Here is a 26,418-nt window from a genome sequence, read left to right as displayed (position 1 = left end):
CGATACGAGAACTTCTGTTTTTATATGTTCTTCTGGTTTACTAACGAGATCAACTGGTTTTGACTATCAACACCACAAAATTTTTTATATGTTTTTCCTTTTATAAAAAAAATGTTAAATGAGATGAATATGTCATCAAAATGCATCTTTCATAGAAAAACCAACACTTGGTGAACTTACGTTGCATATTCGAATTACATATTATGAGTATCTCACGTACCAAATCAAGTATTTGCAATATGAAATTATGTACTTCTCAAGTAAAACTAAATACTTTAAAATTTTCATGTTTATTTGAGAATTTGTTTGTTTGGTTTTTTTTTTTTACAAAAAATATATTAAATGAGATAAATATGTCATCCAAACGAACCTTCCATAGAAAACCAACACTTGATGAACTTACGTTGCATATTCGAATATCCAGTATTCTATTACATATTATGAGTATCACATGTACCAAATCGAGTATTTGTAAACTCAAATTAAGTACTTCTCATCCAAATGCATATTCCATGGAAATACCAACACCTAGAGAATTTATGTTTCATATTCGAATATCCAATATTAATATATATTATAAAGATCTCATTTAGGAAATCAAGTATTTTCCAACTCAAATTAGGTATTTCTCAAGTAAAATTTAGTACTTTAAAATTTTCATGCTTATTTGAGAATTTTTTTATTTACAAAATATATATTAAATGAGATGAATATGTCATCCAAATGCATCTTTCATGAAAAGCCAACACTTGGTAAACTTACGTTGCATATTTGAATATTCAGTATTCTATCACATATTATGAGTATCTTCTATATCAAATCAAGTATTTACAAACTCAAATTAGGTACTTATCATCCAAATGCATATTCATGGAAATACCAACACTTGGACTCTTTGAGAACTTACGTTGCTTATTCGAATATCCAATTACGACATCAAGTATTTGACAACTCAAATTAGGTACTTATCAAGTAAAACTAAATAATTTAAAATTTTCATGTTTATTTGAGAATTTTTTTTACTAAAAAATATTAATTGAGATAAATATGTCATCCAAATGCATTTTTCATTGAAATACCAATACTTGGTGAATTTACTTTGTCTATTCGAATATCTGTTGCGTGTTTTCACTACCGCAAGTATACGGTGTCAAGTTTTAGTACTGTATGAGTACAGATATCGATCCCACGAGGAGTAATTATTCAAAGTTGTATATTAATTACCATAATTGACATAGCTCAACTTTATTTAGACAAATCGAATGGTTGGTTTGTAATCAAGTCAAATAAAATAGTAATTACTGTAATTCTAGCACGCCGAATAGAATTCACTGAAGAAATAAATCTAGAGATATGATTTCGTCTGGCTTCTCCTATGCTAAATCGGCATTAACTGACATGTTATTAAATTGCATCGCATTTATAACCAAGAACTCGCCTTGTTTCTACTCCCTCTGTCGAGTGATAAATAGAACTGTATTACCTATTACCGATTTTAATATGTCTATTCAAAATCAAGCAACACGTAATAAATGCAACCAAGGTCCTCTTATGGATTCGTCAGAGTTATACGTCTTTTGCACGTTATAAATATCTAACGATGTGATTTCTCCTGTCCTAATTTCAATCCCCTCTTTCGAGTGTTAGATTTTAATTATTCAATCAATCGAATTATGGCCAGTAATCCTGTAGTGACCCGTTCCAGAATCACCTACTAGTCAAGAACTAAGCATACAACTAACTTAATTAATTATAATCAGAGATAACAGCGGAAATATGGCCAACAATAATAGTTATACAACCCAAACGAAATCGAAGTCTAGACTAACTCAAAATGAAATATCCAGTACAACCATATCGAAATCAAATGGAAAACACTGAAAACTAAACCAACCAGCTACTCAACGTCCTCCTCCTGCTCCTCCTGAGCCATCCAACCTGAGGCCTGCCCCGTGGGAAAGGGGTGTCCAAGAATAAATAAAACCGAGGACGTGAGCGATAAGAACGCCCAGTACAAAAATATGAGTATACAAACCTATATGAAATGCACATGCTATGATATGATACCAGGGTAGTCAAGAAACAGGAATCACAAAGGATCTCAAAATGCTCAGTCTAGAGGCGCCAAGTGGATAGTGCCGCGCGGTCCAACCTCTGGGTCACTGCATCCACTACAAGACAGACGTGGACCTAAAATGTCCCGGACCACCGAAGCCCTCCCGACCCGTCGGCCACTGTGTACTCTCGGTGTCCATGCGTCCACAAGACAGGGCTGAGCGGCCCCAAGATATAGCTTATCTCGAAAGAGATACAGCTCAACAGTAAAGGCTATCTCGAAGGAGATACGGCTCAACATGATATGCAATATGCATCATAACTCGTGACATAATAGCATGCATCATATGACATATAACAATGCAGCAAATACTCATGCAACACATATATGAATGTATACTCAACCAGGATATCTCGGATAGTACTTTCGTACCTCTATCACAGCAAGCCTAGCCTTACGCAACACCGCTAATCAGGTTTAGCACAAGCCTACGCATCAAAAGCATACTCAATCAATACTACCATGCTCGACTAGCAAAACCAGTACTCCCTAGTACTACCAAAGGTTTAGGGTTTACCTTCGTCCGTCGACAGCCCTTTGATGTCGATTGCCTTGAAACTCAGGCGCCGCTACGCTACTACTCCTGGCAGCTCTTGGCTATCGCTCGACCAACAACTAACCCTAGAAACCTTCCAAACTCTCCAAAATGAGAGAAAACTCAAGAAATTGGCAAGTCAAAATGAGGAAATCCGAGCACTATTTATAGGCCATGTTCGGATCCTCCGAACAACACTTCGGAACGTCCGAACGCTACGTGTCCATTGGCTCTTGACAGCTCATGATCGGATCCTACGATCATACACTTTGGACCGTCCGAACATGCATGGAAAATGACGTGTCGATCAACACTTGACACCTATGATCGGATTCACCGAACTACACTTCGGATCGTCCGAACTCTTCGGTGCTTCCGAACCCTCTTCGGTCCGTCCGATCATGACCATAGCCAAAATTACATCTTAAACCTTCTTAATCACCATTACTCCGTTAATTACCCAATTTGGAATTCGGGCTACTACATTCTCCCCCCCTTAAAAGATTTCGTCCTCGAAATCAGGCATAGAGAATGAACAAAACGAAATAACAACATCATTAATACATCTCAATTGTTGTTGAATACAACTGATACTATGATTACAACTGAAAACACAAACTTATACAAAGCACAACTCAAAAGAGCTCTGGATGCTCCGAACGCATACGACTCTCTAACTCCCAAGTGGCTTCTTCAGTGCCTCGACGCTGCCACTGCACTAAGACAAGAGGAATGATCTTATTCCGCAACACCTTATCTTTGCGATCTAGAATCTGAACTGGTCGCTCCACGTAAGACAAATCCGTATCAAGTTGAACTTCAGATGGATGTAAGATGTGCAACTCATCTGCTACATAACGTCTCAACAAGGATACGTGGAACACATCATGAATACTTGATAGGTACGGCGGCAACGCAAGTCTGTAAGCTAAATCTCCCACACATTCCAGTATCTCGAATGGACCAATAAATCTCGGAGACAGCTTACCCTTGAGACCAAATCTCAAAATCCTGCGAAAAGGCGAAACTCGGAGAAACACCTTCTCACCTGGTTGAAAATGAAGAGGTCGACGCTTTGTGTTCGCATAACTAGCCTGTCGATCCTGAGCAGTCTTAATCCGCTTCTTGATTACTGCAACCTTATCTATAGCCTGCTGGACTAACTCCGGTCCCTCTACCTGTCGTTCCCCGACTTCATCCCAGAATAATGGAGTACGACAACGTCGCCCGTACAACGCCTCAAATGGTGCCATACCAATACTACGATGATAGCTGTTGTTGTACGCGAACTCAATCAAAGGCAAATGATCCTGTCAAGCGGGTCCGAAATCCATAACACAGGCTCGCAACATATCCTCAAGCGTACGGATAGTCCTCTCTGATTGACCGTCAGTCTCCGGATGATAAGCAGTACTCAGACTCAGTGTAGTACCCAAAGCTGACTGGAAACTACCCCAAAACCGTGAGGTAAAACGAGGATCTCTGTCACTAACAATACTGACAGGCACTCCATGCAAACGTACAATCTCCTGAATGTACAATCGAGCCATACGATCGAAAGTGAAATCACGATTATACGGCAGAAAATGAGCAGACTTGGTGAGTCGATCCACCACTACCCAGATAGCATCGCTGTTCCTCGAAGATAATGGCAAGTGAGTAATGAAATCCATCGTAATATGCTCCCACTTCCATTCTGGAATAGGTAAGTTCAACAACAATCCTCCCGGTCGACGGTGCTCTGCCTTAACCTGCTGGCAAACTAGACACTTGGAGACAAACTGATACACGCTGCGCTTCATCCCTTTCCACCAAAACCGCAGCCTCAAGTCTCTATACATCTTGTTGCTTCCTGGATGAACACTTAACTTGCTTCGATGCGCCTGAGACAATATCTCGTCCCTCAAAGTGTCATCCTCTGGTACTACAACCCGATTAGATAAGCACAGAAGACCATTGGACTGATAATGAAAATTACTATCACCACCAACTAACCGAGCTAATCTCTGAGTCTTGAGATCAGACATCTGAGCTTCTCGAATCCGAGTGAACAAATTGGGCTCAGATAAAATGGTAGCAACACGAATGCTCTCCATACCTTTCCGATGCTTGAAGTTAAACCCCAACGAGCAACTATCCTGGATGGCACTAGTCATAGCACAAGTCTGAAGTGCAGAGGCTCTCACCTTGCGACTAAGCGCATCAGCTGTGAGATTCGCAGAACCTGGATGGTACTTGATCTCGCAATCATAATCCTTCAGCAAATCCATCCAACGACGTTGCCTCATGTTCAACTCAGCCTGAGTGAACAGATATTTCAGACTCTTATGATCAGTAAAGATTTCAAACCGAACACCGCTGGCGCATTCGTCAATCCGAATGGCATAACTAGAAACTCGTAATGCCCATAACGAGTACGAAATGCAGTCTTGGAAATATCATCATCTCTGACTCTCATCTGATGATAACCCGATCGCAAGTCGATCTTGGAGTAAACAGAAGTACCCTGAAGCTGATCGAACAAGTCATCAATACGGGGTAAAGGGTACTTGTTTTTTATCGTCACCCGATTCAGCTGGCGATAATCAATGCACAACCGCATCGATCCATCCTTCTTCTTGACAAACAAGACTGGAGCTCCCCAAGACGAAACACTCGGGCGAATATAACCCTTATCAAGAAGATCCTGCAATTGCTGCTTCAGCTCTCTCATCTCTGACGGAGCAAGACGATAGGGGGCACGAGAAATCGGTGCAGTCCCTGGCATTAAATCTATGCCAAATTCCACCTCTCTAACCGGAGGAAAACCAGGAATCTCATCTGGGAAAACATCAGGAAATTCGCAAACCACTGGAATATCCTCTAGACCAACACTACCTGTGGATGAATCAATCGCATAGATGAGGTAGCCTTCCCCGCCCGACTCTAAAGCACGACAGGCTTTCAGAGCAGATACCACTGGCATCGGAGGTCGCGCTCCCTCACCATAGAAAAACCAACTAGAGCTTTCAGTCGTACGAAACTGAACAAGCTTCTGGTAACAATCCACAGTAGCTCGGTAGGTAGTCAATAAGTCTATACCCAAGATACAATCAAAATCTTCCATCTCTAGGATCATAAGATTCGCAGTCAACTCGTTACCCTCAAAATCTAAGGGACAACCCATCACTAGACGCTTCGCTAACACCGAATGACCCATCGGAGTAGAAACAGAAAGAATGACGTCTAGAGAAACATAGGGTAACCTATGACGCTTAACAAATCGTGCAGAAATGAAGGAATGAGAGGCTCCTGTATCAATAAGAACAAAAGCAGGAATACCGCATAAATGAAAAGTACCTGCTATGACTCTCTCCGTCTCATCTGCAGCCTGATCCTGGTTCAGCGCAAAAACCTGACCTTGGGCACGAGGTCGAAGATTCGAACTACCCACTGCCTGACCCTGCCTCCTCTGCTGAACAGTCGTCTGAGATCCAGAACCGGATCCTGCTCCACCTCGCAACTGAGGACAATTCTTCTTAATATGCCCCATCTCTCCGCACTGATAACAAGCTCCTGCGGCTACTCGGCATTGCTCCGATGGATGGTTCTTCCCACAATGCGCACAAGACTCCTTCTTCTTACCAAAGCGGAAAACACCACTAGATCGAGATCCAGATCCAGAAGAAGATGAACCAGATTTCTTGAATGACTGAGATCGAGGCCTCAAAGTACTCGGAGGTCTAGAAGAAGAAAGAATAGCCCTACCACGCTGGAGACTGATCTCTGCCTGGCGACACCGGTTCACTAACCCATCATAAGAAGTAGGATTATCACAGACAGTGACTCGATCAAAGATCTCCTGATTAAGACCCTGGAGGAAATGATCATACTTGGCCTCAGAACTGCCACTGATATGAGGAGCGAAGGGTAACAACTCAAAGAATTTCTGCTGATACTCATCAACAGACATACTCCCCTGCTTAAGGTTCAGGAGCTCAATCGTCTTGGCTTGGCGAAGGGCTGGAGGAAAGTACAGCTGCATGAAAGCTGCACGGAAATCGACCCAAGTCACCCTACCTTGGGACTGGACTATCGGCGCAGAAGTTGATCGCCACCACTTGCGCGCACGGCCCTCGAGAAGAAAGCTAAGGGTCTCTATCTTCTGCTCCTCGGTGCACTGAAATGCACGGAAACAACTCTCCATGCGCTCTAACCAGTCCTCAACATCATCGGGAGTCTCACCACCAACTAAAGGCTTAGGCCCCATCTGAATAAAACGATGCAAATCGAAACGCCTAGGACCATCCCGACGATGACGATGCTCACGATGACGTCTATGATCGTCCTGGTCACCCCATCGACCTACACTCCCCTGACTACTCCCGTCATCAAAATGGTCAGCCATCGCTACAAGATAGAATAGGGAAAATGGTAAAATGGTCAACGGAAATCCCAAAACAGAATCTATATCCCAAAATCATACGCATGCTCTGATACCATAAATGTAGTGACCCGTTCCAGAATCACCTACTAGTCAAGAACTAAGCATACAACTAACTTAATTAATTATAATCAGAGATAACAGCGGAAATATGGCCAACAACAATAGTTATACAACCCAAACGAAATCGAAGTCTAGACTAACTCAAAATGAAATATCCAGTACAACCATATCGAAATCAAATGGAAAACACTGAAAACTAAACCAACCAGCTACTCAACGTCCTCCTCCTGCTCCTCCTGAGCCATCCAACCTGAGGCCTGCCCCGTGGGAAAGGGGTGTCCAAGAATAAATAAAACCGAGGACGTGAGCGATAAGAACGCCCAGTACAAAAATATGAGTATACAAACCTATATGAAATGCACATGCTATGATATGATACCAGGGTAGTCAAGAAACAGGAATCACAAAGGATCTCAAAATGCTCAGTCTAGAGGCGCCAAGTGGATAGTGCCGCGCGGTCCAACCTCTGGGTCACTGCATCCACTACAAGACAGACGTGGACCTAAAATGTCCCGGACCACCGAAGCCCTCCCGACCCGTCGGCCACTGTGTACTCTCGGTGTCCATGCGTCCACAAGACAGGGCTGAGCGGCCCCAAGATATAGCTTATCTCGAAAGAGATACAGCTCAACAGTAAAGGCTATCTCGAAGGAGATACGGCTCAACATGATATGCAATATGCATCATAACTCGTGACATAATAGCATGCATCATATGACATATAACAATGCAGCAAATACTCATGCAACACATATATGAATGTATACTCAACCAGGATATCTCGGATAGTACTTTCGTACCTCTATCACAGCAAGCCTAGCCTTACGCAACACCGCTAATCAGGTTTAGCACAAGCCTACGCATCAAAAGCATACTCAATCAATACTACCATGCTCGACTAGCAAAACCAGTACTCCCTAGTACTACCAAAGGTTTAGGGTTTACCTTCGTCCGTCGACAGCCCTTTGATGTCGATTGCCTTGAAACTCAGGCGCCGCTACGCTACTACTCCTGGCAGCTCTTGGCTATCGCTCGACCAACAACTAACCCTAGAAACCTTCCAAACTCTCCAAAATGAGAGAAAACTCAAGAAATTGGCAAGTCAAAATGAGGAAATCCGAGCACTATTTATAGGCCATGTTCGGATCCTCCGAACAACACTTCGGAACGTCCGAACGCTACGTGTCCATTGGCTCTTGACAGCTCATGATCGGATCCTACGATCATACACTTCGGACCGTCCGAACATGCATGGAAAATGACGTGTCGATCAACACTTGACACCTATGATCGGATTCACCGAACTACACTTCGGATCGTCCGAACTCTTCGGTGCTTCCGAACCCTCTTCGGTCCGTCCGATCATGACCATAGCCAAAATTACATCTTAAACCTTCTTAATCACCATTACTCCGTTAATTACCCAATTTGGAATTCGGGCTACTACAAATCCAAAAGCATTAATCACAAGAAATCACAAATAAATACGACGAATTAATTAGATGAAAAGTTAAAAAGTTAATAACATATCAACTAAGACTACATCAATCTCTAGAAAATGGAATTAGTTCATATTCGTGATTAAGTCAATACAAAACCTGTTTGTAATCATAAAAAACGTAAAAGTAGGAAACCGAATTAAGAACGTGTTGGCGAGAGGTGGAAGTGCGTCTCCGTGTCCGGATTCAGCGTCTTCTATCTTCGTTCTTCGCGTCCCGTACTCCTTGTGCTCTCGCTTTTCCTCTTTTTTTTTCTCGAGTGGTATGACGGCTGTGCTCCAATATTTCCGAATGCCCTTTAAGTCTGCGCGAAAACCTATTTTAATTTCAGACGTCGCGCCACGCGCATATGCGCGGCACAGACTCGCGCATATGCGCGGGTCTCCTGGAGTGGGCTTCCTTCTTGCGCGCATATGCGCGCCATGAGCGGCGCATATGCGCGCTGCTCTCTGGATGGGTCGCGCATGTGCGCGACCTTGGGTGGCGCATGTGCGCGATGCTGTGGACTCGCCTGTTCTCTTTCTCGCGCATATGCGCGCCATGAGCGGCGCAGATGCGCGCTGCTCACTGTATGGTTCGCGCATGTGCGCGCTTTGGGAGGCGCATGTGCGCGGGTGCTTCTGCATTCCATTGCTCGCTTGGCTCACATTTCTTCTACTAGGCACCATTTTCGCTCCTTTTCACGCCCTTTCAGTGGCTTCACCTAGGTTCCTGCGATCACACCAAAAATAACAAAAAACGCATAATTCCGCCCGGAAAGACTAACATCTATATGAAATATAGGACTAATATAAGTGCATAAAATGCACTTATCAAATCCCCCCAAACTTAAACTTTTGCTAGTCCCGAGCAAAAATAAAACTAAAAATAAGACTGCAGACTCAAGCAAGAAATAAGCACTAACAACTATAGTCATAGATATGCAAAAAATGACAGTGGCCTCAGATTCATTTATTTTTATGTGATTCATATTTACTTGAGAGTCACGTGTGTGTGGTATGTCAATGTTTATCTACCTCATCGAATGCTCAAATAGATTCACAGTGCCAAATCGCCTCATAAACTTAAGAAGTCCTCAGTTCGGTGCACTTTACACTTCATTAAAACACACATTTACTTACACAGATCACAAAGGACTTTATTGGTGATTGTTTGGCTCAAAAGATATTCATCACAAGTATACCAAAGCTAAAGTCACACAATGAGATGCTTACAGGCAAATGATTAAAGTCTATACTTATTAACTATGTTTATCAGGTATCCATAGGCTTGATTTGAAAAACTTTTCTCCACTAGTATATTGGATAAATGTGACAAGGTTAATAGGTCTTGTAGGCTTGTAACGTTAGGCTACGGCTCATGGCTACAAAAAAAAGTGTGGGGATCAAAATTTGAGAGAAATATTTGAATTCATCACTTTCACCCATTTATTGTTTTCTTTTCATTCATATCCATCATTTCCCACGTGCTTTCTTTCTCACCACTTTTGATTCATTCTTTTCATTGTTTTTTTTTCTCTCTTTATTTTCCCTTTTCTTTTTTTATTTCTTTTTTTTTTTCTTTGAACTCCTTTCTGTACATTCAATTTTTCTCCTTTTCTTTTCAAGGAGTGTTTGAATCATTCCAACACCAATGAACTTATTTCTCTCAAAACTTAGGTAGGATAATAAGTGTATAAGCTTCATTAGGTAGTTGTTTTGGGAAGTAGAATAAATACAAGTGGGGGCTAATTGTGTGTCATTGACACACACCACTTGATTTTTAGCAAGCTCAAAATGGGACACTAGGGATATTTCATGTTCGTTAGGTAGGCTCGAAGGCTTGAACGGTTCCAAAGATCGCCTAAATCATTCCTATGTCACATATTATCCGTATTTCGCCTCGAAAAGTGTCCAAACAAGTTCTGGATTCCGTCAATCCATTAGTCAACTCATACAAACCAGTCACATGCAATTTTCAATCAAAAGGATATATGATATAGGTGCACAAAGAAAAGTTAAGCATCTCAAAAATTTATTCGAAGCTCGATGAGCTAATAATTGATAATGAGCAAAGAATATAGGCCCCAAAGATATTGCGAAAGAATGCCTAGATCATTTCTGTGGTCGCAAAAGTGTCAGTTAATGTCATGTAAGGGTTACTAAAATCAGACTTCTCTTGTTTAATTGGCATCACAGGAACGCAAATAGTCTCTGAGCACCAACAATATCAACAAACATGACAGTGCAATAAAATGTGACTCCCAAGTAATAACGAATACATTCATGCTTCAGACTCTCGATTTTATTTTCATCATCGGCCTCACAATAGCTTATCCATGACTAGTCCTAACAATTCTAACATGTAATGAAAATAAATAAATGATATTTTTGTTTTTTTTGTTTTGTTTTTTTTTTTTATAACTACAAAAAAAATAAATGAACATCAAAACCAAAAATTAAAGCAGAAATTCAAAACAATCAACTCAGATCGACTCATCTCAAATCAAATAATCAAATCACCCCCCTAAACTTAAAACATGCATTGTCCTCAATGTATAATCAAGAAAAAACGGGACAAGCATACCTCACACGACGAGCGTCAGTGCTCGCCGTCATCATCATCAACGTCCTCATCCATGTGCTGGGGTGGGGCCTGCGGTGGAGGTCCTGGATACTGTGGTGGTGGATACGGTGGTGGCCAAACAGGTGTCTGGGGAAACATGGGATCATATGGACCTAAAGGCGGGAACCGCTGAGCAAGGACGGACGTGAAGTCCATCATATAACCCATGGCATAGTCTGTGCGGTACTGAAGCGAATCCAGCACCTGGCGCTGCTCAACTAGTAATCTCCTCTGATCCTGCATCTCAAGCTCTAGTCGTCTCAATGTGTCTCCCCTGCGCTGTCGGCCCCCCTCAGGTGGTGGTGGCAGTGGTTGAAGCGGTGCCTGTGGCAGGTCCTCGTCATCTGAATCAACGGGGGGCATATAAGGCGCAACGATGGGAGCCTTCGGTTTGAGAACTTGCTCATCGGGCGACCAAGCAACTCCGGCATGTCTGCATAGGTCGGTGACAATGTGAGGGCATGGGAGGGCGACCGCGGCTAATCCTGTGCCTGCTCTCATGATCGAGCCATATATCAATCTTCCCAAGTTCACAGATTTGCCCATCAAAATCGCAAAGACAAGCGCGACCTTGTCTTTGGTTACGTCGTGGTAATGTGAGGATGGGAGCACTCGAGCCAACACGAATGACGTCCACGCACTTGCATTAGGAGTCATCTCGGATTTCTTCAGTGAGATTGGACCACTCGCGCTCATCTTCCATACGGCGCCTGCCTGACATACAGTCCGGATTACCTCTGAATAATCGACCCCATCGTCTAAGAATGCACTGTACTCGTCCTCTTCAAGGCTCGGCATCTGATATATCGTATTTATCGTCTGAGAATCAAACGATACCAATTTTCCTCTCACAAGTACCTTTGAGTCATCATGCCGTATCCGCAGATTGGCATAGAACTCTCTGACGACAGAAATCACAGCGTCAAAAGGTGGTTGAGCAAATTCAACCCACTGTCTTCTTTCCAATTCTCGCTCAATAAAACCACGTAACGTCGATAAATTAAATCCCCTCTCTGGGATAATCGACCGAGTCATCGAGTTCTCGTACACCTGTTGAGCTTCTTCACTCCAAAATTTGTGCGAATCAAAGCTCAAAGAGGACGAAGCACCCTTCTTTGATTTCTTCTTTGGTGCCATGTCAATTCAATGATCAAATGCTCACAACAACACAATAACTCAACCAACAAACAGAAACCACAATCGAAGCTAATCGGACCCCCAATACTCAAACAATATAATTTCACTAACCACTAATCCAACAAGCAATGCACGTACACCCACTCACAAAATACTTCAATTTAGAGCATCCACTACACACAATCTCACCAATTTCACATATAGATTTACACCAATGTTAAGATTTGAGTCAAATAATCCGGATAAATTCTTGAGTTCACAAGAGGGTTACTGAAAATTGAAGTGTGGTTGGCTTTTAGAGGAAGGGCGGCGGCGGCGGGGCGGTTCGACGGAGTCGCGGCGGCAGATATGCGCGCTGCTCTCTGGATGGGTCGCGCATGTGCGCGACCTTGGGTGGCGCATGTGCGCGATGCTGTGGACTCGCCTGTTCTCTTTCTCGCGCATATGCGCGCCATGAGCGGCGCAGATGCGCGCTGCTCACTGTATGGTTCGCGCATGTGCGCGCTTTGGGAGGCGCATGTGCGCGGGTGTTTCTGCATTCCATTGCTCGCTTGGCTCACATTTCTTCTACTAGGCACCATTTTCGCTCCTTTTCACGCCCTTTCAGTGGCTTCACCTAGGTTCCTGCGATCACACCAAAAATAACAAAAAACGCGTAATTCCGCCCGGAAAGACTAACAATCTATATGAAATATAGGACTAATATAAGTGCATAAAATGCACTTATCAATATCCAATATTTTAATACATATTGTGAGTATTTCATTTACGAATTCAAGTATTTGCAAACTCAAAATAGGTATTTCTCAAGTAAAACTAAGTACTTTAAAATTTACATGCTAAGTTTGGAATTTGATTTTTTTTAAAAAAAAAAATTTTAAATGAGATGAATATGTTATCCAAATACACCTTTCATGAAAAGACAAACAATGACTGAATTTATGGTGATCGTTCGAAGATCCAGTATTTTCTTACACATTTGAAGTATTTAAAGAGCCAAATCAAGTATCTGAAACTTCAAAATAGATACTTTATATGTCAAATAAGTACTTAATCTTATTTCATGATGAGTGAAGAAGTATATTTTTTTAAAAATAAAATGACATGAATAATTCATTATAATGAAGTTTAAATGAAAACCCAATAATGATTGAATTTAAGGTGATTTTTCAAAAATATAATATTTTTTTACACATTTGTAATATTCAAATAACACAATCAAGTATCTGGAACCTCATAATATGTACTAACACTTTGGTAGATGGAAAACACACAATTAATTTGGTGGGTAAAATTATATCTTTATTTAAATAATAAAAGGGCAAAAAAGTAAATTTATCTTTTTAGGTAGTTAAAACTAATTTATAGTGTGTGTCAGGTACTGATTTGTAAATAAAATCATTTAGGTACTGAATCTTAAAGTAAATATGGACAGATATATTTTTTTCAAATTTACCCTTTTTATTTCCTGATTAAGGTTTATTTATTTTTTTTAGATTACATATTCGTTCATCATTATAAAATGTGTTCTTTAAATTGAACTCATTCAAAATTGAGGCTATATATTTCAAACGACATTATTTTCGTGACTTTGAATTTCACAACAGTCGTTAAAAAAACATATATGCTTAAATCAAGTAATTTCAAAATCACCTAATTTTAATTCATCCGAACAACATGATTTATGATTTCAAATCTATCCAACAAGTTTGTATTTGGATGTGGCTTATGGGAATTTTATTCGAATACGTATTCAGAGAAAGAATTTGAAATCATTTTTAATATTGACTCGAGTTTGAAATGCTTACTCAAAAAATAATTAGTTAATTGAGAATTTAAAATCATTTTTCTATTAAAATTTTCAAAACAAACTAATGAATTTGTAATTATAAACATGAAATCTTTAATTTTATTTGAAATCCTTGATCAAAATTAAACACAAGGAATAAAATTTAACGTATAGTTACAAGTTATTTTTGTAACATAGGCGTGTAGAATTAATAATTTTCTTGACAATGGAACATGCGAGAATTGAAAGTGCTTTATTTTGTGGGCTCCCATAATTTATTAATTGTACATGAACAAACTATCTAATAAAGAACCCAATAAATTTATCTAATTAATTATGGGTTTCCAAAGTATTAAATAAATTGTTATGGTCCACCTTATGTATAGAAACTCGGGCCAATTAGGCCTTCTATGACGAGTTCAAGAATGCTAAGGTTATATAAGGTTATGATCTCCAAGGTACAGAGAACATAACACAGAATACATACGACACACGTATTCTAGATCTCTCTCCTTCTCCCATCAAATGCAAGAATAAGGTGGTCGATTATTTGTTGTCTTGGAAGATCCATAACTCTGACGCTAGATCAATCAATGGATTCTGGTACGTGTTTACTGTTATTCATATTTTCTGATAATTCGACATGAATTCCTGACGTGTTGTGACATATGGATTTAATCACATGATTTATAGATTTATTTTATTAAATCTCCAACAAGTGGTATCAGAGCCACATTTATGTTGAATTATGAGAATTTTTGTTTATAGATGGATCGAAACAGAAAAGTATATTTTATTCTGAGATCTGAAACGATTTTCTTGTCTGTAAATTTTTTTTGGATTCAGGTCCGATTTTTTAAATTTTCTGAATTTGGATCTGAATTAATTCATGTTTTTTGGATCTACTATTTTCGAATTTTACATCCAAAATTCAGATTTATTTTCGAATTTTTTTTAAAAAAAATCGGATATTCGAATTTTTCGAATTTTGGGAGAGGCCGCCGGATTCAAGGCAATCGGGTGTTCGACGGCCAATTCCCGACTGTGAATTCTTAGCCATTTTTTTCGCCACACGATGGCGCTCTATAATCCTCAATAAATCAGCCATATAAGCCTCTGTACTGATCGTATTTGTGACCTGAATCTCGGAAACCCTAGGCGCGCGAATTCGCTCTGGTTTTTGAAGATTCCGATCGATTAATGGCAGATTGTTGGTTGGATATGGTAGGGTAGTGGTCGGCCTTTGTAAGGAGATTCTGGGTCATGGTCGCCATCAACTGTTTCGGCAGGAGGAGCTAGCGGCGGCGTTTTTTTTGTTGGGATTAGGGTTTAATGATTTGGGAATTTGGGGTTAATTTAAGGCCTTGTTTGATTATTTAATTTTGAACCAGATTTTACAGAATTTTGACCATTTATTAAATTTTGACTTCCACAATTCTGATTTGTGAAATTAAATTAGACATTTTCAAACTTTAATGACATGAAATAAAATTACTATGGAATTATTCCTTATTTACCGTCTTTGTTTATTTCGATAAAATATTTGTGGATGCATAATTATAAGGTGTACATATTTTATTTATTGCATATTTGGTCTTTATGTTTTATTTGGCCCGATAAAAGTAAATTAAATTTTCTTGTAAAAATTTAAGTTAAATTAATAATTTGGTTAAATTTAAATTACATGTTAATAAAATGATTTTTGGATATATGTAGATATCGTTCAAGTTCAAAATAAATTATGTTTCAATTTATGTGAAAAATAGTCGGCCTAAAGGAAGACTATTTTTTGGCCAAATTTCAAACACAATAGATGATTTTAAAGTGCATCTAGATCTAGGCGAAAATTAATCGGCCCAAAGAAGATTATTTGTTGGTCAGATTTTAGATTCAATATATCTTTTTCAAGTGCATTTATATCTATGCGAAAATTAGTCGGCCCAAATGGAAATTATTTTTTGCCTAGATTGCCGTCTTAAATAAAATTGTGTTTATATTTATGCAGAAAATAATCGTCCCAAATGAAGGTTATTTTTTGGTCAGATTATAAGCACATAATTATGTGGTCTTAAAACGTGTCAAAATTATGCAGAAATTAATCGGCACAAAGGAAGATTATTTTCTTGCCAGACTGTAGACACATTATATGATATTAAATTGTTAAATTTATGTGAAAAGTGAACGACCCAAAAGAATGTCATTTTCTGGCCAAATTTTAGCACAATATGTGGTACTAAATATGTGATAATTTCGGATTTATCCATGCATGCAATTATCGGTCCAAAGAAAGATATATTCTTGGCCGAATTTATTATCAATATTTATTAACCATGATGTTTGAGGGCACCGCTTACAAATTGTTATATTTTTTTCAAAAACTCAATATCAATGTTGTGCTAGGTATTTTTTAATGGGCCCACCACCAACATGCTTATATTATGTGATTTATTTAATTTAAATATATGCATATGGACTATATTTTATTATGAGTTTTTTGTTTTATTTTGTTATAGCATCTTCTATATCTGTCAATCTGAACAACATTTCAGTACTTAATGGCTCAAACTTCAAGAAATGGAAAAGCATGTTATGATAGTGTTCGGCTGCATAAATTTAAACTATGCGTTAAGGGAAGATCGCCCCGCACTTTTGACCAGTGCAGGAACTGCTGATCAAAAGGGTTCTTTGGAAAAGTGGGAGCGATCAAATCGCATGAGTCTGATGATTATGAAACATTTCAATCCAGATACTATAAAGGGTGCAATTCCTGAAGAAAATGATGCCAAAAATTTCCTTACTCAAATAGCAGATTTTTTCGCTGCAAACGAAAAGGTCGAAACAAGTTCTATTCTGAATAAACTTGTCTCAACGCGGTACAAAGAGAAAGGGAACATAAGGGAGTACATAATGGAAATGTCAAATTTTGTGACTCAACTAAAAGCATTCAAGTTGGAATTGTCGGAAAAGATAGTCGTGCATTTAGTCTTGATCTTTCTGCCTGCACAATTTAATCAATTGAAAAAAATTTATAATACCCAGAAGGAAAAAGTGGACTTTGAATGAGCTTATTGTTCAGTGTGTTCAGGAGGAGGAGAGATTGAAACAAGATGTGATTGAAAGTGCTAACTTGACATCTAACTATCAAGGTAATTGCATAAATAAGAAAAAGAAATGGAGCAATAAGGAAGAAAACTCTGAGACTTCGCAGCATATAGAGCAACAGAAACAAGATAAAGTGATCACTTGTTTCTTTTTCAAATGGACTGATGGGCATGTGAAGAAGGATTGTCCCAAATACGCCAATTGACGTGGAAAGAAAGGGTTGCCTAAGGATCCGATTGCCAACTGATGGTAAAAGATACATCTTATGGAAATTATAATAAAATTGTTGGTTTCTTTTTTTAAAAGCTTTATTTAGGAACTGAGTTTTTTTATTTTTTTGGTATTTGAAAAACGAAATTTGATTTTAGTTTCGTATTTGTACAAATCAATGTTTTTCTTTATCAATGTGGTATTTCCAATTTTTCGAAATTCAAATATGTTTGATATGAGTTCCTTGATTGATAAGCTTGATAAATTGAACATCAATATTTTAAATGACAATGACATTATGCATGCATGAAATTTTGAAATTAAATGCAAATTAATTTTGTATGTTGACTTTAGTGGGAGTAAGTAAATTGGACAGTCAATATTGAGAATAATATATTGCTGTTTATGTCCACATATATGATGGTATAATTTTATAATGTGGTAATCTCATTCAGATTTATAGAGAACATTGTTTAGATATTGTGAACAACATTAGAATATTGGGCAGATATATAAGAAACCCGACGTTGGATTATTAATCGGGTTATGCGGTACATAAAGTGAACTAAGGATTTTATGCTCACACATCGGAAATATGACATTTGGACTCCGAATAAAGTTGCGGGATTTTATCACCGGTATAGATCATTGGTCTAAGAAACCATTGATGATCAATTGTGATAATAAAGTCGTTATATTATATTTAAATAATAACTGAAACTTGTTAAAGTCAAAAGATATTGACATGAATTTTCTAGTTGGAAAGAAATAATTCAGAGTGGTTGTGCGTCAATTGATCATGTTATTGCAAACTCTATAATTGTGGATGCGTTTGTCATGGGTTGGTCACCCAAGATTTTCGGGCATATGACACATATTGGTGTTAAAATAATTTAGATATGATAGAAAAACAAATACAATCTGGATTTTGAGCTCAATCCAGTTTTTGCAAATAATTTCACAAATACAAATTTAAATACCATAGGAAAACAATTAGATAGGATAGAAAAAGAAATACAAAAACAACCCACAAATAAAACGGAAATTTCGAATACAGATAGTAAACTCAAAAATCCAAATTTTAAACCATATCAAATAACTGAAAATAGTGTTAAAAATATTAAAGAAAATAATTCTGAATTTATAAAAATAATACAAGATAAATTAAGTAAAATGGTAACAACAACCAGTAGTTCAAATCAACCAATGGATCAAACTGCTCCTGAAACACCAACATCTAATCTTAGAATAAATTCCTTAAATCATGATTAAGATATTAATGAAGCTTTAGAACAATTCCAAATCCTACAAATAAAATCAATCAAATAGATTGGAATCAATCTTGACAAAAGTTACAAATTATCCATGCTCCAGATTTAGGAATAATAAAACCGATAACACAATCTCGTTTTAATGTTTCTTCCGTTTATGATTGGAACATAGATGGAATGACTGCATATAATATTCTTAGTATTTTACAACAAATGACTATGACAGAAAATACCTATAAAACTCAAAAAAATACACAAGATAGAATCATAGCCGAACTCCTTATAGCTGTTTTTTGGCCAAATTAAGGTTGGTGGGACAATTATCTTACAAATCAACAACAACAAGATATTCTAAATTCTATAAAAATGATGAAGATGAGATATCAATTTTAGATGAAGATGAAAATCCCCAATAAGATGATGTACCTACTTTAGTTCTTTTTAAAGTGTTTTCTTTACAGAAAATTTAATATTTAATTTTAATTTTTGCGTAATAGTTTATTTATGAATTTTAGTGTAGTATTTTATTTATGAATTTTAGCGATGGTTAGTATATAAAGTTTTAAATGTTAATTATGAATTTTGTTTACATGTCAAATTTTAGAAGTAGATGATCTATTTTAAGAATGAATTCAAATAAAACGTATAAAAATAATTTTTTTCGAGAGAATAGATATGCATTTTAAAGTTGATATACAATGTGATATATTTCCGTTGATTGTATGAACTATTTATTTATTATTTTGTCTGAATTCAATTGAATGCGCTATTGGTTAAGTGAGAGATATAAAAAGCCCAAAACAGAAAATTTTGGTCCAACGCTATATGGCCCAATCATATAGAACCCACATCTCAAGCTGTGGGCTGTAACATCCCTTACGCATTGTTTTCCATACTCGCAGGTAGCTGTTGTTTTTCTCGTTCTCTTATTTTCTCTATACTTTCGTCTGTAGCTTGATTTTAAGTTTTCGGCTTTTTTCCTGGGAAAATTAGTCACTTCTATTCTGTTTTGTGGAATTCTGGATTTTGCTAGGGTTTATAATGATTTTTTCTGTGGCATGTGAACATATTTAATTTAATTTAATTTTTTTTATCGAGGTTTGCTTCTGCAAATTGTTAAATTTTACCTGTAATGGTTGCATCGATGAGAAAAATTATTACATCTGGCTTAATAATCCCTATAATGTTTTTTAATAATAAAGAAAATGTGCTTCCAAAAATATTCTTAATTTTTTTGCGCCTTTGGTCTTGAGATAGGTCGACTATTAAATTTAGCTGTATTGCGAATGTGAATTGTTCCCCAGGCTTGATCATTTGCAGAGGAATTTGACTATTAATGAAAATTAGGAGTAAAAATATACTTTCATTTTTGGTTTTATGTGGTGAATATCTGACTTTGAAACTTCCACAGTTTGCTGATTTCATGGAAGTAGGAGAGAGTGTGTTGGACACAATTTACGATGATGAATAGATATACATTTTAAAGTTGATATACAATGTGATATATTTCCGTTGATTGAATGAACTATTTATTTATTATTTTGTCTGAATTCAATTGAATGTGCTATTGGTTAAGTGAGAGATATAAAAAGCCCAAAACAGAAAATTTTGGTCCAACGCCATATGGCCCAATCATATAGAACTCACATCTCAAGCTGTGGGCTGTAACATCCCTTACGCATTGTTTTCCATACTCGCAAGTAGCTGTTGTTTTTCTTGTTCTCTTATTTTCTCTATACTTTTGTCTGTAGCTTGATTTTAAGTTTTCGACTTTTTTCCTGGGAAAAAATTGGTCACTTCTATTCTGTTTTGAGGAATTCTTGATTTTGCTAGGGTTTCTATTGATTTTTTCTTTGGCATGTGAACATATTTAATTTAATTTAATTTTTTTTATCGAGGTTTGCTTATGCAAATTGTTAAATTTTACCTGTAATGGTTGCATCGATGAGAAAAATTATTACATCTGGCTTAATAATCCCTATAATGTTTTTTAATAATAAAGAAAATGTGCTTCCAAAAATATTCTTAATTTTTTTGCGCTTTTGGTCTTGAGATAGGTCGACTATTAAATTTAGCTGTATTGCGAATGTGAATTGTTCCCCAGGCCTGATCATTTGCAGAGGAATTTGACTATTAATGAAAATAGGAGTAAAAATATACTTTCATTTTTGGTTTTATGTGGTGAATATCTGACTTTGAAACTTCCACAGTTTGCCGATTTCATGGAAGTAGGAGAGAGTGTGTTGGACACAATTTACGATGATGAATAGATATACATCTTAAAGTTGATATACAATGTGATATATTTCCGTTGATTGAATGAACTATTTATTTATTATTTTGTCTGAATTCAATTGAATGTGCTATTGGTTAAGTGAGAGATATAAAAAGCCCAAAACAGAAAATTTTGGTCCAACGTTATATGGCCCAATCATATAGAACCCACATCTCAAGCTGTGGGCTGTAACATCCCTTACGCATTGTTTTCCATACTCGCAGGTAGCTGTTGTTTTTCTCGTTATCTTATTTTCTCTATACTTTCGTCTGTAGCTTGATTTTAAGTTTTCGGCTTTTTTCCTGGGAAAAAATTGGTCACTTCTATTCTGTTTTGGGGAATTCTGGATTTTGCTAGGGTTTCTATTGATTTTTTCTTTGGCATGTGAACATATTTAATTTAATTTAATTTTTTTTATCGAGGTTTGCTTCTGCAAATTGTTAAATTTTACCTGTAATGGTTGCATCGATGAGAAAAATTATTACATCTGGCTTAATAATCCCTATAATGTTTTTTAATAATAAAGAAAATGTGCTTCCAAAAATATTCTTAATTTTTTTGCGCCTTTGGTCTTGAGATAGGTCGACTATTAAATTTAGCTGTATTGCGAATGTGAATTGTTCCCCAGGCTTGATCATTTGCAGAGGAATTTGACTATTAATGAAAATTAGGAGTAAAAATATACTTTCATTTTTGGTTTTATGTGGTGAATATCTGACTTTGAAACTTCCACAGTTTGCTGATTTCATGGAAGTAGGAGAGAGTGTGTTGGAAACAATTTACGATGATGAAGGTATTGAGGATGGCCAAGATGTTGAGATGCAAGATGTTGAAGAGGGTGAGTTACTTGAACCTATTTCAAAGGCTGAATCAGGAGTAAGCTGTAATGTAGAACCCGTAAATCAGTCTACGTATAAGCCATGCATAATTCTAGTATTTAAATTTAATTGACTTCATTGCATGATTATTTTAATGCATTTCTTTAAGTTAATTATTTTTTTATTTCATTTCAGTAGTTTGATTTTTCAGTTATTTCAGTGAGGCCGGACTGGAGTTGGAGTTTTGAGATAGAATTTAAGATTCGAGAAATATTTCCTGAAGTTAATTTAGCTAGCAAGTAAGTTCATTTAAGTTAGTAAGAAGGTTTGAGGATTTATTTTAATTACTTGAGGTGAATAAGAAATAAGTTCATTTAAGTTTCTTAATTAAATGATTAATTCACTAAATTAATTAAAGGATTAGTGAGGCTTTTAAGGGTTATAAATTTACTAGTTATAAAATAAATTCCCTTCATTTTTTAGTGATGAATTTTCGGCCCCTTAGTTGCTAGTTTATCCATTGCCAACTCAACACCTTTAACCCCTTCTTTGTATTTAATTAGTAGGATAATTATTTGATTTTTGGTTGCTCCATTTAATTAATCAACAAGCATTATCCTAACCTAGTCTAGCTAGAGAAATCGGCCATACCCATCCTTAATCCATTCAACCAATATTTGATAGCAACAAATATTCAAATTTCAAAAAGAAGGAGACTTGGTCATACCCTTTGTATCCCTTTAATTGTGGATCTCCCCTCACTATCTTAACAACCCTCTCCCATGTCCCTCACCACCGAATTCAGAGCCATTTTCAGTGTAAAAAACGTGAGTCTTAGCTAGAGAGAAGGAGAAAGAAACCGAGAGCAAAAGAAAGCAAGAGAAGCGTCCACTCCTCCGTGCCGCGTCGTCGTCGTTTCGTTCGTTTTATTTCAAAACGAAACCAGGTATGTCTAGATTTCTTTCAAACCTCAATCAAGTCATATTAGCAATTATTTTTCAGTACATGATCATGTTTTATTGAGCAAAAACCGAGATGCATGTCAAAACATTTTGAATCAAAATGCAGAATTTCGGCCCCCTCCCTCTTCAAGCTTCACGTTTTTCTTGTTGTTGTGGTTTCAGGTGGATGGATCGGTTCCAGGCTCCCAAGGCGACATCTATACATGTTCTAGCATGGATTAGGATCATGTTAGTCCAATGTTTCAGTCCCCATGATTGATGGAAATCGATAATGACAGCAGCTCTCCATCGGTGTCATTTTGAGTTTCATAGTTTCGGTTTTTGCTGTCATGAGGGATAGATCTGATCATGGCTGCCCCAAGGCATATAGCCATGGTTGGATCCCTTCCCTAGCATGTCTAAGACATGACTAAGTCGCCCTTTTGGTGGCTTGGTCCATGGTGCATCGGTTTTTAAATCAAAAGCAAGAACAACCCCTCCCCTCTCGGCCCTTCGGTTTTGGTACAGCATTTGTGTTTCGAGTTTGTGGAGTGGTATGGATTTTGGTTGGCCTAGGGCCCTTAGCCACGGTTCATACCATGCCCCTAGATGTCTAGATCATGCTATGGTCAATCAAATGGCCACTGGAACGACACGAGACAACAATCAATACAAAACACCTCACGCATACAAAGGTGTTCTCGGTTGGATCCTTCGGATGAGTTATGGTGTGATGCGAATTGTGGCTGGCCTAGGGCCCTTAGCCATGGTTCAAATCATTCTTTGGGATGTTGGTAAGGGTCTCTGGTCGGTGGTTCAAGCCCCAATGGCCGGGAGACTCGAAAACGACGCAAGAAGAACACATGTACAACTGCTGCATTTTTTGACAGCAACTTGCTGTGTTGGTTCGGAGGCTTGTTTGAGTTCTTGGTTGGCTTTTAGCCTATGGCCTTGGACTGGACAGTGCCTCATCGAGTTAGAAAGGTCGTGTTTTTGACCGTTTGTGATTCGGATCATTTTTGAGGTCGTACGAGAATTTACGGTGCGATGTGCCAAATTGGATCTCGAAGAGCGCTTCTTGTTTTGGCCTCCATTTCACCTAGGTTTTGACCCTCATCATTTTAGGAGCATTAGTTCATAATTTTAAGCATATTTTTAATCATGACTATACGTCGGGTCAGTGTTGGTTTAGTGTTGGTTCGGAGTCATGATTAAATACGAAGTCGTTAGATTTAATTGTCGTATTTTCAAACTTAATTGCATAGTTTGGTCAAGTATAAGCTATTGCATATTTTCATGGCATATTTAGGTTGCAGCGAGCCTAGGGACGATCCAATCCAGTTGGTAAAATTACAGGATTTTTCATTATGTCATTTAATTATATTACGTGCATGAAATAGGAAAATGCTTATTTTTGAGATTTATGCGATATTGCTTGTGGTCAATTCACTAGTTATGGGAGCACTATTATACTCGGTCGCCAGTGACCGATCAGTTCAGTTTGGTATCACCCGGTCGCCAGTGACCGGCCAGCTCAGTTAAGTTTTATACTCCCCGGTAGCCAGTTACCGATCAGTTCAGTTCAGTGCAGGGGCCACAGGCGTAGACCATAATCTCAACATAAAATTTTTACCAGTTATTTCAGTACAGGGCTCCAAGGAGCAAACATTTTTACTATGATTTCAGTTCAGTTATGCACGTATTATAATTGCTCAGTACAAGTTATTTTCAGTATGCCTCATGACCTGATATTTTATCTCATGCACATTTTACTTCAGTATTTAATCGTTACCTACGATATTTGCATGCTGAGTATTTAGGCTCACTAGACTTGATTGTTGTAGGTACTGATGAGGCCAGGGTCGAGGGTGGGGACCAGTGAGCCAGCTTGGGTCGGCAGTAGTGGCACCCGAGGACCTCAGTTCAGCATTTATTATTTTATTACGCAAACAATTTTTATCAGTTGTTGGATATTTTTAAATTGTTATTTTTGGCAAACTTTATTTTCTTCCGCTGCTATACTTTAAACATTGAACTTGATTTGTCAGTTGATTTTATGAATGAGGCAATCCATTTATTTTAAAAAGAAAAATTTTAATTTTTCCGCAAATTTTCAAGCAAGGAGTTTTAGGGCCTTTACATGTAATGTTGAAGTTAATCAGGTTTCCAACAAGAGGAATTCAATACGTAAGAAGAAGAAAAAGAAAAACAAGCAAAAGACAGACAACGATATTAGTCCATATGTTACTGATATCAACAGGTTTGAAACATTTTGAAGCAAGATTTTGTTCATTTTATAGTATCCCTTTGGCAGTATTTCTTTGTCGTATTTTTTTGGTTATCTATTGTCATTCATAGCTTTATGTTACACTATTTTTGTATGATATGGTGGCCTTAGAAGTTGCTATATCACTTATAGAGAGGAAAATAGAATTCTGTACCTTTTTGTGTTGATAAACGACACCATCACAGACGCAGACTGCTTCTTTATATTCTGGACATGTACTCTATAGTCCGCCTATTGACAAGGATTTATATTTTTTGATGCAGTGTTTTCTAACTTTGCTAGCTTCAAATTCAACATTTCCCTGTTTTTACGATTATTTTCATTTTTTGGTGACTATTTCCTTGGTATAAATATTTGTAGGTTTGTTTTAAATGCGTGTAAGCGTTTGAGAGAGAGGAAATCTTATCTTATGTATACTGTTGTTGGTGGTCTTTGCGTCTCTGCTTTGAGTGATCTCGTCAAAGAGGTAAGACTTTGTTGTGTTGTGTTGTTCTGTTGTACCACTTCATCTCTGGCCACCTATTGCTGATGATCTTCATTTTAAATTTACAAATTGTACTAAACTTGACTTTGACGGTTTGAACGGTGCTGTAGTTAGAGAATTTTGCTTGAATGATTTGCATGTTTATGATCTCTTAAATTGATTAAGTTACTTGAGGGAGTTATTGTAGTGACCCGTTCCAGAATCACCTACTAATCAAGAACTAAGCATGCGATTAACTTAATTAAAAACAATCAGAAATAATTGCGGAAAAGGCCAACAAACGATAGTTATACAACCCAATCGAAATCCAGAACAACTCGAACTAAAAGGAAATATACGGTACAACCATATCGAATCAAAAAGATACCGAAGAACTAAACCAACCAGCTACTCAACGTCCTCCTCCTCCTCCTCCTGAGCTGTCCAACCTGAGGCCTGCCCCGTGGGAATGGGGTGTCCAAGATAAACAAAATCGAGGACGTGAGCGATAAGAACGCCCAGTACAAAAGCATGAGTATACAAGCCTATATGAAATGCACATGCTATGATATGATACCAGGGTAGTCAAGAAACAGGAGTAACAAAGGATCTCAAAATGCTCAGTCTAGAGGCGCCAAGTGGATAGTGCCGCGCGGTACTCCTCTGGGTCACTGCATCCACTACAAGAACAGACGTGGACCAAAAATGTCCCGGATCACCGAAGCCCTCCCGACCCGTCGGCCACTGTGTACTCTCGGTGTCCATGCGTCCACAAGACAAGACAGGGCTGAGCGGCCCCACAAGATATATCTTATCTCGAAAGAGATACAGCTCAACAGTAAAGGCTATCTCGAAGGAGATACGGCTCAACATGAAATGCAACAT

General features: G+C 37.9%; 1 long non-coding RNA gene across 2 annotated transcripts; it reads left to right on the top strand.

Annotated features, from left to right (window-relative positions):
• The first annotated feature begins 21,254 nt into the window (after nucleotides 1-21,254).
• Nucleotides 21,255-25,698, top strand: LOC140831531 (uncharacterized). 2 transcript variants are annotated; one of them, XR_012117892.1, is made up of 3 exons: nucleotides 21,255-21,862; nucleotides 24,960-25,043; nucleotides 25,431-25,698. It is a non-coding gene; the product is annotated as an uncharacterized lncRNA (long non-coding RNA). The 2 variants fall into 2 exon arrangements; XR_012117891.1 differs by having other exon boundaries at nucleotides 24,946-25,043.
• The last annotated feature ends 720 nt before the right edge of the window (nucleotides 25,699-26,418 follow it).

This window comes from Primulina eburnea, chromosome 5 (genome assembly GCF_022965805.1).
Source record: "Primulina eburnea isolate SZY01 chromosome 5, ASM2296580v1, whole genome shotgun sequence".
Classification (NCBI taxonomy): domain Eukaryota; kingdom Viridiplantae; phylum Streptophyta; class Magnoliopsida; order Lamiales; family Gesneriaceae; genus Primulina; species Primulina eburnea.
The sequence above is the reverse complement of the archived record's forward strand: the minus strand, read 5'-3'. Positions and strand labels throughout refer to the sequence as shown.